The sequence below is a fragment of the Corvus hawaiiensis genome, chromosome 32 (assembly GCF_020740725.1).
Source record: "Corvus hawaiiensis isolate bCorHaw1 chromosome 32, bCorHaw1.pri.cur, whole genome shotgun sequence".
NCBI lineage: Eukaryota > Metazoa > Chordata > Aves > Passeriformes > Corvidae > Corvus > Corvus hawaiiensis.
The window spans coordinates 207,076-219,932 of record NC_063244.1 but is presented as its reverse complement, the minus strand read 5'-3'; the positions used below and the strand labels follow the sequence as shown (position 1 = coordinate 219,932).

The window sequence follows — 12,857 nt, the reverse complement described above, 5'->3', positions numbered from 1 at the left end:
CTTGCCCGAGCTGTCAGTCACCGGCCCTCGCAGCCATTCAGCGCGGCACTCTCCCTCCGCGGCCAATGAGAAGGCGAGGAAGGCACCGGGGAGGCGGGGTCGGCGGCGGGTGGGGCACGCGCGTGCGCGGAGCGCGCGGCACTGCGGCGGGGGGGAGGGGCGGGGGGGAGGGGCGGGGGGGGAGGGACACGAGGGGTCCTCGGGATGGGGGCGGAAAAGGGGGGGGGGGGGGGGAGGGGTCCGCAGGATTCCCACCGTTTGGGGTGGAAAACCCCTGAATGAATAAAATTCCCCCAGTTGGAGCCATAAATGGACATCGGTTCCCTAATTGGTCTCCTATTTCGGGATAAATTTAATGGGTTATAAATGAGAATTAACGAAATCCCGGGTTTGGGAGAAAGGGGGGGTGACTCCGTTTATGGCTCTAGTGTCGCCATTTACATGTCCTGGGTTCAGTCACCCCCTAATTTTTGGGATAGATCCACTGGAATTAGGCCAACTTGATTTATAAACTGAACTCTGAGTTACACCAGGAATTTGGGAGGTCCCGAGTCGGGGGAAGGGTAAGTGAGAAGGGGGGGGGGGTCCCATCTGTAGCTCTGTGATGTCACTACCCACCCCCATCCCCAGTTTTTGCTACAAATCCACTGGAATTCAGCCAATTTAAGGAATTCTCAAGTAAATTCCGAGTTGTGGCAAGCGTTTGGCAGGAGTTTAGGAGCGCGTGTGGGGTCAACAAGTAGGATTCTGCCTCCTAAAATTGGGAACGTCGGCGAACGATCACAAAACTGCGTCAGCATTACCTGCTTTGCGATCGCTGTGCAGCTGCACAAGAAGAACGTCCCTGCTGCCAGGAAAAAAAAAAAAAAACACCCAAAAAAATCCAACTTCCGAAATACCAAAGTAAACCATTTTTACAATACCAGACAACCAAACTTCAAAATACCAGAATACCAAGTTCAGAAATACCAAAACGATTCCATTTCAAAGCAACAAAATAGCAAGTTCCAAAATACCAAAGTAATTCCATTTCAAAATACCAGGATATCAAGTTCCAAATATCGAAATGGTCCAATTTCAAAATATCAAATTCCAAACTACCAATTTTCAAATGTCTGTTTGGACTTGGCCTGGGCCCGTCAGGATAAGCCATAACCGAGCTCCAGAACCCTCCGTGAATGTGTCAAACGCTTCCAAAGAAAGCCGAGTCAGTGACAATTCCAGAGGAGAAACTTTAGGTGATGTCCTATAATCAGTGGGGAAGTTTCTTGGCAATTATGAACCTCAGACATATGGAATTTTGGAGGCAGAATTGCAATTTCAGCCTCGGACCCCTGGAGGAGAAGGGCAGATCTTTCCCAGAGGAAGGGAAGTACCATTTTGGTCGTTAATGCCATTAGCAAAGCGATTGGAACAAAACAATGACTTATTTACAGATAAGCTTATTTATGATGAGGATGATAAGCAAGTAACAGAAATGAACTACGTGGATTAAAAAGCAGGTAGTAAACAGATTACATTTTTGTACCAAGCATTAAAAGGATGCTCATGTCTCTTCTTGCATTCTTTCCCTAATTTTAACAGAACCATTTTCATCCCAGATCCCACTCAGCGGTCAGAGCATTGAGCAGGGGCTGGGGAGCAGCCGGATGCACCCGGGCACCTGAGCAGGCGGGGCAGCGGGTGGGGTGCCAGGGGAAGCTTTCAACTTCCCCCTTTTATCTGGTCAGTCCCTCCCCAGAGCCCCTGGTCCCTCCACAGGGGCCCCAGAAAAGAGAGGGGTCATTAGGAGAAAAGGGGTTTAAACTGAGAAGAAAAACTTGCTTTTCCATAATTGTCTATGTTCAAATTGGGGGAGAATGCCCTTCCCCTGCGATTTAAATGGCATCATTTGAAGGAAATCCTGCCTTTTCTATGCTGTTAAGGGTATCCACTGATGGGGAATCCCCATTTCCCCTTATTTTCTAGTTTAAATGGAAGGGGAAAACCTCGACCATGCTATTTTATGGGTTTAAACTAAGGATAACTCCTACATTTTTATCATCCTAATGTTCAGATTGAGGATGAAGCCCAATTGTCCCTCCTTTTTAAGGGTTTGAACTGAGGGGAAGATCCCCCTTTTCCCCTCAGTGATTTAAGAGATCTAAAGTGATGAAACCCCCTCTTTTCCCAACATTTTAGGGGATTAAATTAAAGGGGAGAAGCCATTTATTTTCCATTATATCTGTTTAAGTGGAGGTAAATACCCTGTTTCTTCCCTTTAAGGAGCTCAGTTGAAGGAAGCTCTCCCCTTTTCAGCATTTTAAGGGTTTAAATCTGCATTTCAGGGCACTTCTACCCGGGCCCCGGTACCGAGTACGGGAGCGAGCCCGGCACACGCGTGACCCTGACGGCGCCCGGGGGTCTATTTTTTTCCCTTGTAACAGGTATAGCCCTAATTAGAGATCCCAGTGAGAGTTACGACACTCCTATCATTACTATTCTTCTCCGCCCTACTTAGCCACAGGTGGGGTACTACTTAGCAATCACTAAAGAACAATAACGCAAATTAACAACTAATTATCCCACTCATCTATCTACGAAGCTTTATTTGTTACCCGGTCTCTGCCCTTTCACGAAACGCAGTCGTAGTAAAAAAGAAGTAAAAAAGAAGGTGTCATCGCTTCCCTGAAGAGCTTTTATCCCCTACTCAGCCCTTCCCTCACCTCGAACTTAAGTCAGAGGCGCCAAACGGCTTTTGCGGCTTCTCCGAGGGCTTTTATACCTTGTGTTATTTGCCACCTCCCTTTTCCCCGGGCATCGTGGGAACGAGAGGCGGGCCCGGCCAGGGGTATATTAACCCCAGCCTTTGCCAAAGGGGGTCATTTCCTGCGTGGGACTGAGTGGGGTGAGGGCTCTCGTCTCATTTCAATGAAGGGGCTCCTTCAGGTTATCTCAGCTTTTTTTTTTCAGCAGATGCTTTTGGCCTCTAAAACAACAGAGGCTTTGAGGACACCATGAAAAAGATAGTATGGAGCACAGACAGTATTTAAGCTCGTGATTTTGGGTCAAGTGTTCAGGGGCAGTAAGGTGCTTTTGTAAATTTGTTTTTTGTTTTTTTTTTTTTTTTTTGTTTGTTTGTTTTTTGGCAGTAACGTGCTTTTGTAATTCTGGGTTTTGTTCTTGTTTTTTTTTTTTTTTAGGAGCGTTGTAACTTCTGGGTTGCACAGAGTATGAAACTTCAGATTTTTTCAGCACAGTCATCGTGTTACTAAAGAGACCTGCCCCATGTCAAAGATGACACCCAAAACTGAGGCTTCCGATAGGTAGGTTGTGGATTACGACCAGGAGATGGACCCTGAGCAGGATAACCGGTTTAGGAAGTGCCAGGAAGGGTTTTGAAGGCTGCATGGTGGGAAAAGGCATCTATTTGGGACCCCCAAGGCTTTTCTTCGAGCACAGCACATGCATTTATGTGTTTTAAAGCACACAAATGCATCCACCATGCTCACAGCAACGCTGTATAGCTTTGTTCCTCTCTAGCCCAGGTGTCTATTGAAATCCCGGCCATAGCTTTTTGATTCAGGACAAAGCCGGAGATGTGAGGACCCAGGCACACTTAGGAGAGGGCAAGTAGTCAATCTGTCGGGATTTGGCCCAGACGCCTCTAAACTTGTGCATTGATTTTGGTTTTCTTTACCTTAGCCAACTAAGAGGCTAACCCAACTATCGTGGGGTCTTCCAAGACAGCTGAGGAGGACTCATTTTGCATCCGACGTGGATTCACGTCGCTGGTCGTCCGAAAGATAAGTCGGGGGCTAGGACCTGGAGATGGAATGATAGGGTAGAGAGTTGGAAATTCCTGGTAGACATTTAAAAATCAGTGCAGGTGTAAGGGATGTCCTCTAAGGGGCCTCTTAGGACAGTCAAAGGCAGCAGCTCTACTTTTGATTGCAACCATAGGGTGTGCAGAGCAATTCCAGTCTGTCTTGTGTTGTCTAGAGTGTTGCATTGTCTAGCGTGTTTTTGGGATCCCTCGGATCAGCTATCTCTGCCTTTTCCCCTCGAGGACCTTATGGCAAATGTGAGCCATCATCTCTAGGTTTTCGAACATTCGCGCTTCTCGGCACGATGCCGATATCGTTCGTTCTTTTACTGGCAGACTCAGCTGTGTCTCGGAATCTCATCTCGGCACCGTCGAGTCGGACGTCTTTTGAGGCCTCATTCCTGGCTGTATTGCCATCCATCCTTTCCAGCCGTGAGCTGTAATGTCCTGGGGCTTGTAAGATTTTTAAGGATATGGGGAGCATTCTGGACGTAGCATTGTCTTGCAGCCATCTCGATCATTGTGACAGACAGTTCTTATAACAGGTCACTCTGTTACAGTCTTGTCTTCCGCTCCCTGGAGCCTCCTCTGTCCACTGTCGCTATGATACCGGTCATCTCTTTTGGCATCATCTCGGTCCTTGCCATTGTTCTTCTCCCCGAGAACGTTTTTTTTTGTTGTCCTTGTGTCACACTGTGACACACATAATATGTGTCACACATAATACGTCATTTTTGTTTAGCCTGGAACTGCTCTGCCCTGTGGAATAGACTGGGGGGTAGGTGGAGTAGAAAGAAGACTTTACAGGTAGCCTTTAGCTTTGCTTAGCCACTCGAGCCACACCTCAGACGAAGCAGACATGGCTATATTACAGAATTGTTCTTTGTGTTTATTTTTAGCCTGTGGCCCGAGAACCCCAGCCTTCTAAGGAGGCAGTGAGTGGAGGAATTGTCAGGTTTTGGCCGACGTGCCACTGAATTCATGCACTGATGTCAGTTGGGTTTTCTTTATTGTAGCTGACTGAGAGAGAACAGCCCAGCAATGGCAGGAGCTTCCCGGACGGCGAGGCAGCCTTCTTTTGCGCCTGAGGCGGATTTGCATCCCCAGATGTCTCAGAGATAAGTCAAGGGGATGAGAGCAGGGTGTCAGGTTGGGGCTCACCAGGAGGGAATATTGAGTCAGATTCAGAGATGGGGATGCCCAAGGAGGGACCCCTTAGGCCCCATAAAGGGAAAGTCTCACTTTTGATCACAAGGCCAGGGTGCACCAGGCAGAGCAGACCCAGTGCACGTTGTGTCACCTGTCTATCGTGCATTCTGTCTCTATGGGGCATCTAGTGTCTTCTGCCTTAGCCCTTTGATGTGCTTGTGTTCATTCTTCTGGCCAAGAGTTTTTCTCCTTGTTGCTTCCGCTTGTTTGTCATCTGCTGTGTCACGGGTGCCTGCTTGGGTTTGGTCCAGAGCTGCTCTGCCCTGCTGTACAGTTTGGCCTATAGGTGTAATAGGACAAGGACCCGGGGGCTTGAAATTTGTAACGTAGGCTGTAGTTTGGCCACCAGATGGTATTCCTAGCTTGACACAGGATGGCTGGAGCTGTTAAGTTCTCATGCAGCCCTTTGACTTTCGTCATCACTTTTTTTCAGATGCAGATGGCATAAATCCGTGGCAGAGAGCCCCCCACTGGGTTAGGGGCTCCCACAGGAAGGTCAGTTGCTGTTTGTGTTTGCAGGGCAAGTGTAAATGGTGGCTGTGTTCCAGCATTGTTCTTTGTCTTTGTTTTTAGGAGGTAAAGCCAGGTAGGAGCAGCCAAGGTGAAGTGAACGAGATAAGCAGTGACTGGTGGAAAGAGAGTTTTAATTCCTTGGGTGTCAGGTTCTGGTACAGCTCTAAGCATTCATTGTCATTTGTGTGTTTTAGGCGGTCCACTAGCATTATGCCGAACCTCCTTGCTGACAGACCCAGCTGTCCACCTTTGTGAGCCCTCTGAAGGTATTACGGGTCTCTTTGACCAAGCCTTCACCCTTTCCATTCAAAGGGTCTTTTCTTAGCAGCCTTTGGCAATGGGTGGGGAGTTGGGGCGAGTCAGGGAGGGAGGAGGAGCGAGGGTCTGCTCGAGTCTCAGCAATGCCACATCACCTTGTCTCCTCCTAATCCAGGTATACCCTGCAACGACAGTGTCAGCCTTGGAGCGCGGCCAAAGCGTGTGGCCCGAGGACCCTGGCCCTATTAGGAGATGGTGAGTAGCGGAATTGTTGGGTTTTGGCCGAGGTGCCACTAAGTTCGTGCACTGATGTTTGTTTGGTTTTCTTTACTGTAGCCAACTGAGAGAGAACAGCCCAGTGACTGCAGAAGCTTCCCGGACGGCAAGGCAGCCTTCTTTTATGCCTCAGACAGATTCACATCCTCAGACGCCTAAGAGCTAAGTCGAGACTTGTGACCCACAGAGGGGGTGACAGCAGGGTGTTGAGTTGGGACTCACTGGGAGGGATTTTTGAGTCAGATTTGGAGGTGGGGATACCCAAGAAGGGGCCCCTTAGGCCAGCATAAAGGGAAAATCTTGCTTTTGATCACAATGCTGAGGTGTGCAGGGTAGAGCAGTCCTGGTACATGTCACTTGTCTCTTGTGTGTTCTCTGTCTTTTGGGCATCTCGTGTCACAGGTCTTTTGTCTTAGCCCTTTGAGCTGCTTATTGCAAATGCTGGGCATTATTCTTAGCATCTCTGCTCTTGTTATTCCTCAGTGTGGTGCTGATACCATTGATCCTTTGACTCTTGAGCTTGGAACTTCATCAGAATTGCATCTCTTTAGCAATGTTGAGGCGGGTGTCATTTCTGGTCTTGTTCTGAGCTGCATGACAGCTGTGCACCACAATGATTCATTATAGGGGATGAGGACTTGCAAGAATGAGAAGATAGCTAGACGATTCTGCCCGTACAATTCTCGGGCATCCATCTTTGTGGTTCTTGGATTAAGTCTTTCTGTTAGCATATTCTTCTGCCAGGGTTCTTGGAGCCTTGTTGGCTCACTTTCAGTCTCACCGAGGTCATCTCATTCCTCATTCTCTCAGTCCTTGTGATCATCTAACCTAGAGTTTTCTCTCCTCGTCGCTTCCGCTTGTTTGTCATCTGCTGTCTCACAGGTGCCTGCATGGGTTTGGCCCAGAGCTGCTCTGCCCTGCTGCACAGTTTGGCCTATAGGTGTAATAGGACAGGGCCCCGGGGACTTGAAATTTGTAACGTAGGCTGTAGTTTGGCCACCAGATGGTATTCCTAGCTTGACACAGGATGGCTGGAGCTGTTAAGTTCTCATGCAGCCCTTTGACTTTCGTCATCACTTTTTTTCAGATGCAGATGGCATACATCCGTGGCAGAGCGCCCCACACCGGGTTAGGGGCTCCCACAGGAAGGTCAGTTGCTGTTTGTGTTTGCAGGGCAAGTGTAAATGGTGGCTGTGTTCCAGCATTGTTCTTTGTCTTTGTTTTTAGGAGGTAAAGCCAGGTAGGAGCAGCCAAGGTGAAGTGAACGAGATAAGCAGTGACTGGTGGAAAGAAAGAGTTTTAATTCCTTGGGTGTCAGGTTCTGGTACAGCTCTAAGCATCTGTTATTGTTTCGGTCTTTTAGGTGGTCCACTAGCATTACGCCGAACCTCCTCGCTGACCAGCCAATGGACCCAGCCCACCGCCCTCGTGAGCCCTCCAGAAGCGGTACGGGACTTTGCGACAAAGCCTTTACCTTTTCCATTTGAAGGTGCTGTCCGGGTAGCCTTCATCCACGGCAGAGGTGTTGCGGTGAGTTGGGGATGGAAGGAGGGAAGGAGGAGCGAGGGTCCGCTCAAGTTTTAGCAAAGCTGCGTCACCTGGTCTCCTCTTAACCCAGGTATACCCTGAGATGACAGCGTCGTTGTTGTTGCTTGGGTGCCAAGTTCTGGTGCAGCTCTTAACGTCCATTGTCATTTGTGTGTTTTAGGCGGTCCACTTGTATTGTGCTGAACCCCGTCACCGACCAGCTGACATACCCGGCTCGCCGCCCTTGTGAGCCCTCCCCGAGCATCACGGGACTCTGAGACGAAGCCTTTACCTTTTCCATTTGAAGGTGCTCTCTGTGTTGCCTTTGGCAGTGGCAGAGGAGCTGTGGTGAGTCAGGGAGGGAGGGAGGAGCAAGGGTCCACTCAAGTTTCCGCAATGCCACATCACCTTGTCTCCTCTTAACTCAGGTGTACCCTGCGGCGGCCTCGAAGTGCAGCCGAAGCGTGCGGCCCGAGAACCCCTGCCATCTTAGGAGATGGTGAGTACAGGAATTGTAGGGTTTTGGCCCACGTGCCACTAAGTTCAGGCCTTGAAGTTTGGTTTTTTTTTTTAATCGCAGCTGCCCAAGAGACAGCAGCCCGATGATGGCAGGAGCTTCCCGGACGGTGAGGCGGCCTTCTTTTGCACCTGAGGAGGATTTGCAGCCCCGGACTTCTGAGAGATAAGTTGAGGGCTAAGACCCACAGAGGGTATGAAAGCGGGGTCCCGGGTCGGGACTCACTGGGAGGGATTTTTGAGCCGGCTTTGGAGACGGGGATACCCAAGAAGGGGCCCCTTAACCTACATAAAGGGAAGTCTCGCTTTTGATCACAATGCCAAGGTGCGCAGGGCAGAGCAATCCCGGTGCGTGTCATGTCACCTGTCTATTGTTATGTTCTTTTTGGGTGTCTTGTGTCTTCTGCCTTAGCCCTTTGATGTGCTTGCGGTCGTTCTTTTCGCAGAGAGTTTTCTGTCCTTGTCATGTCTCCTCATGTGTCATCTCCTGTGTCATGGGTGCTTGCACGGGTTTGGCCCGGAGCTGCTCCGCCCTGCCGCATAGTCTGGCACGTAGGTGTAATAGAACAAGGCCTGGGGACTTGAAATTTGTAATGTAGGTTGTAGCTGGGCTCTAGATGATACTCCTAGATTCACACGAGATGGCTGGAGCCGTGAAATTCTCATGCAGCACTTTGACTTTTGTCATCACTTTCTTTCAGATGCAGATGGATTAAATCCATGGCAGAGCGCCCCACACCGGGTGAGGGGATTCCTGCAGGAAGGTCAGTCACTGTTTGTCTGTGCTGGGCAAGCGTAAATGATGGCTATGTTATAGCACCGTTCTTTGTCTTTATTTTTAGGGGATAAAGCCGGATAGCAGCAGTCAAGGTCAAGTGAGCGAGGTAAGCGGTGACTGGTGGAAAGAAAAAGTTGTTATTGCTCGGGTGCCGAGTGCCGGTACTCTAAACTTTAAGCAGCCATCGTCATTTGCGTGTTTTAGGCAGTCCACTTGTATTACGCCAAATCCCCTCACTGACCGGCCAACAGAGCCGGCTCGCCGCCCTCGTGAGCCCTCCCAAAGTGTTATGGGACTCTGCAATGAAGCCTTTACATTTTCTGTTCCAAGGTGCCTTGCGGGTGACCTTTGGCAACGGCAGAGGAGTTGCGGCGAGTTGGGGAGGGATGCAGGAGGAGCGAGGGTCCCCTCAAGTTCAAGCAATGCCATAGCACCTTGTCCCTTCTTAACCCAGGCATACCCCGCAACGATGGCGTCGGCCTCAGAGTGTGGCCGAAGCGTGCTGCCAGAGGACCCCGGCCTTCTTAGGAGACGGTGAGTAGCGGAATTGTCCCGTTTTGGCTGACATGCCACTAAGTTCATGTACTGATGTTTGGTTTTCTTTGTTGTAGCCGACTAGGAGATGGCAGGAACTTCCCGGACAGTGAGGCAGCCTTATTTTGCACCCGAGGTGGATTCACATCCCGGATGTCCGAGAGATAAGTTGAGGGTTATGACCCACAGAGGGGATGAAAGCAGGGTGCTGGGTCGGGCCTCGCCGGGAGGGATTTTTGAGTCAGCTTTGAAGGCGGGAATGTCCAAGAAGGGGCCCCGTAGCCCACATAAAGGGCAAGTCTCACTTTTGATCACAATGCCGAGGCGGGCAGAGCAGTCGCGGTGTGTGTTGTGTCACCTGTCTATTGTATGTTCTGTGTCTTTTGGGCATCTTGTGTCTTAGGTCTTTTTCCTTAGCCCTTCGAGGGGCCAGCTTATCAGAAATGCTGGGCATCATCCTTAGCATCCTTGGCCGGGTGCCGATACCGTGAGACCTTTGACCGACGAGCTCGGATGTGCATCGGAATCGCATCTCCCTTTAGAAGCATTGAGTCAGAGGTCTTTTATGGTCTTGTTCTGAGCTATATTCACAGCTGTGCACCGCAGTGATCCATTACAGGGGATTAGGACTTGTCAGAATGTAAGGAGCGGTAGAGGATTCTGACCGTACGATTCTCGGGCATCCATCTTTGCGGTTCTTGGAAGAAGCCCTTCTGTTAGCATCTTCTTTGAGCCTTGTCGGTCTGGCCGAGATCATCTCACTCCGCATTCTCTCGGTCCTTGCGGCCATTCCTCGTGCCAGAGTTTTCTCTCTTCATCGCATCTCCTTGTTTGTCATTTCCTGTGTCACAGGTGCCTGCATGGGTTTGGCCTGGAGCTGCTCTGCCCTGCCATGTAGTCTGGTGTATGGGTGTAGTAGGGAAAGTCCCAAGGCCTTGAAATTTGTAATGTAGGGTGTAGTTTGGCCTCTAGATCATATTCCTAGATTCACATGAGATGGCTGGAGCTGTTAAGTTCTCATGCAGGACTCTGACTTTTGTCATCGCTTTCTTTCAGATGCAGATGGATGAAATCTGTGGCAGGGCGCCCCCGACTGGGTGAGGGGGTTCCCGCAAGAAGGTCAGTTGCTGTTTGTGTTTGTGGGGCAACTGTAAATGGTGGCTGTGTTACAGCATTGTTCTTTGTCTTTGCTTTCAGGAGGTAAAACTGGATAGCAGCAGTCAAGGTCGATGGAGCGAGGTAAGCGGTGACCAGTGGACGGAATGAGTTGTTATTGCTTGGTTATCAATTTCTGGTGCAGTTCTAAGCATCCACTGTCATTTGTGTGTTTTAGGGGGTCCACTTTTTTTATGCTAAACCTCCTCACCGACCGGCTGACGGACCCGCTTTGCCACCGTCGTGAGCGCTCTGGAAGTATTACGGGACTCTGCAATGAAGCCTTTACATTTTCTGTTCGGAGGTACCTTCTGGTACATCCATGGCCGAGGAGTTGTGATGAGTCGGGGAGGGAGGGAGGAGGAGGGAGGGTCCACTCAAGTTTCAGCAATGCCACAACACCTTGTCTCCTCTTAACCCGGGCATACCCTGTGATGACAGCGTCGGCCTCGGAGCGTGGCTGAAGCGTGCGGTCTGAGGACCCCGGCCTTCTTAGGAGACGGTGAGTAGTGGAATTGTCGGAGCTTTGGCTGACATGCCACTAAGTTCCTGTAGCGATGTTTGGTTTTCTTTATTGTGGTTGACTAGGAGACGACAGCCCAGTGACGACAGGAGCTTCCCAGAGGGCGAGCCAGCCTTCTGTTGTGCCTGAGGAGGATTCCCATCTCCAGATGTCTGAGAGGTAAGTTGAGGGCTACAATCCACTGAGGGAATGAATGTGAGGTGTTGGGTCAGGGCTTGCCGGGAGGGATTTTTGAGTCAGCTTTGGAGGTGGGGATGTCCAGGAAGTGGCCCCTTAGGCCACATAAAGGGCGAGTCTCACTTTTGATCACAATGCTGAGGTGAGCAGAGCAGTCCCAGTGTGTGTCACTTTTCTATTGTATGTTCTGTGTCTTTTGGGCATCTTCTGTTGCAGGTCTTTTGCCTTAGCCCTTTGAGATGCTTGTTGGAAACGCTGGGTGTTATTCTTAGCATCTCTGCTCTCGGTGCTCCTCGGCCCGGTGCCGATACCACTGATCCTTTGACGCGAGAGCTTGGAGGCGCATCAGAATCGCATCTCTCTTTAGAAGCGTCGAGTCAGGTGTCTGTTATGGTCTTGTTCTGAGCTGTATTCACAGCTGTATGCCGCAATGATCCATTAGAGCGGATTAGGACTTGTCAGAACGTGAAGAGTGGTAGAGGGTTCTGACCGTATGATTCTCGGGCATTCGTCTTTGCGGTTCTCAGAATAAGTCCTTCTTCTGCCAGGGTTCTTCGAGCCTCGTCGGCTCACCGTTGGTCTGGCCTAGGTCATCTCATTCCTCGTTCTCTCGGTCCTTGCGATCGTTCTTCTCGCCGAGGGTTTTCTCTCTTCATCGCATCCCCTCCTTTGTCCTTTCCTGTGTCACAGGTGTCTGCACGAATTTGGCCCGGAGCTGCTCTGCCCTGCTGCATGGTCTGGCATATAGGTGTAATAGGACAAGGCCTGGGGACTTGTAATTTGTGAGGTAGGCTGTAGTTTGGCCTCTAGATGGTATTCCTAGATTGACACAAGATGGCTGGAGCTGTTAAGTTCTCATGCAGCCCTTTGACTTTTGTCATCGCTTTCTTTCAGATGCAGAGGGATTAAATCCGTGGCAGAGCGCCCTGGACCGGGTGAGGGGGTTCCCACCGGAAGGTCAGCCACCATTTGTGTTTGTGGGGCAAGTGTAAATAGCGGCTATGTTACAGCATTGTTCTTTGTCTTTATTTTTAGGAGGTCAAGCCGGATCTCAGCTGTCAAGGTGAAGTGAGCGAGGTAAGTGGTGACCGGTGGACTGAACTAGTTTTTCTTGCTCAGTTATCAATTTCTGGTGCAGCTCTAAGCATCTGTTATTTTTTGTGCATTTTAGGTGGTCCACCGGCAAGATGTCCTGGTCTGGGATGCTGGCAGCCAGGTGGGTGCAAGCTTAAGGTATAGGTGCAGTGTACTTTAATTGGAGGGGGGAGGTTGGGATTTCAGAGTCTTTCAGGATGTTTTTTGCTTTGTTTCTTTGCAGGTGCTGCTGCTGCTGCCTTGGACATGCCAAGAAATAGAGACAATCAGGTGAGTTGGCCTTTAAGTGGGGCAAGTAATAGGTGAGCGGTATGTGGCGGTGTGCTGAGCATGTACCTTTTTGCTTTGCAGGTATTTTCTGGGCCGCCTCTGGAATCGGATGAAGATTTGAGGTGAGCCGGGGTACCGGTGCGGAGGACCCCCGGGGATTAATATTCTCGAGGGCCACAGTGACGTTTTCTGTTTTGTTGTCTTAGATACCATGAGCAGCT

General features: G+C 50.1%; 2 long non-coding RNA genes across 4 annotated transcripts; both read left to right on the top strand.

Moving 5' to 3' along the window:
* Positions 1-8,015: 8,015 nt before the first annotated feature.
* Positions 8,016-11,248, top strand: LOC125318941. 2 transcript variants are annotated; one of them, XR_007200542.1, is made up of 5 exons: positions 8,016-8,087; positions 8,169-8,703; positions 10,370-10,655; positions 10,750-11,073; positions 11,160-11,248. It is a non-coding gene; the product is annotated as an uncharacterized LOC125318941 (long non-coding RNA). The 2 variants fall into 2 exon arrangements; XR_007200541.1 differs by lacking the exons at positions 8,016-8,087; positions 8,169-8,703 and having other exon boundaries at positions 10,164-10,655.
* Positions 8,835-10,101, top strand: LOC125318940. Of its 2 annotated transcripts, none has more exons than XR_007200539.1 (3): positions 8,835-8,988; positions 9,337-9,416; positions 9,494-10,101. It is a non-coding gene; the product is annotated as an uncharacterized LOC125318940 (long non-coding RNA). The 2 variants fall into 2 exon arrangements; XR_007200540.1 differs by lacking the exon at positions 8,835-8,988 and adding an exon at positions 9,009-9,212.
* Positions 11,249-12,857: the final 1,609 nt, after the last annotated feature.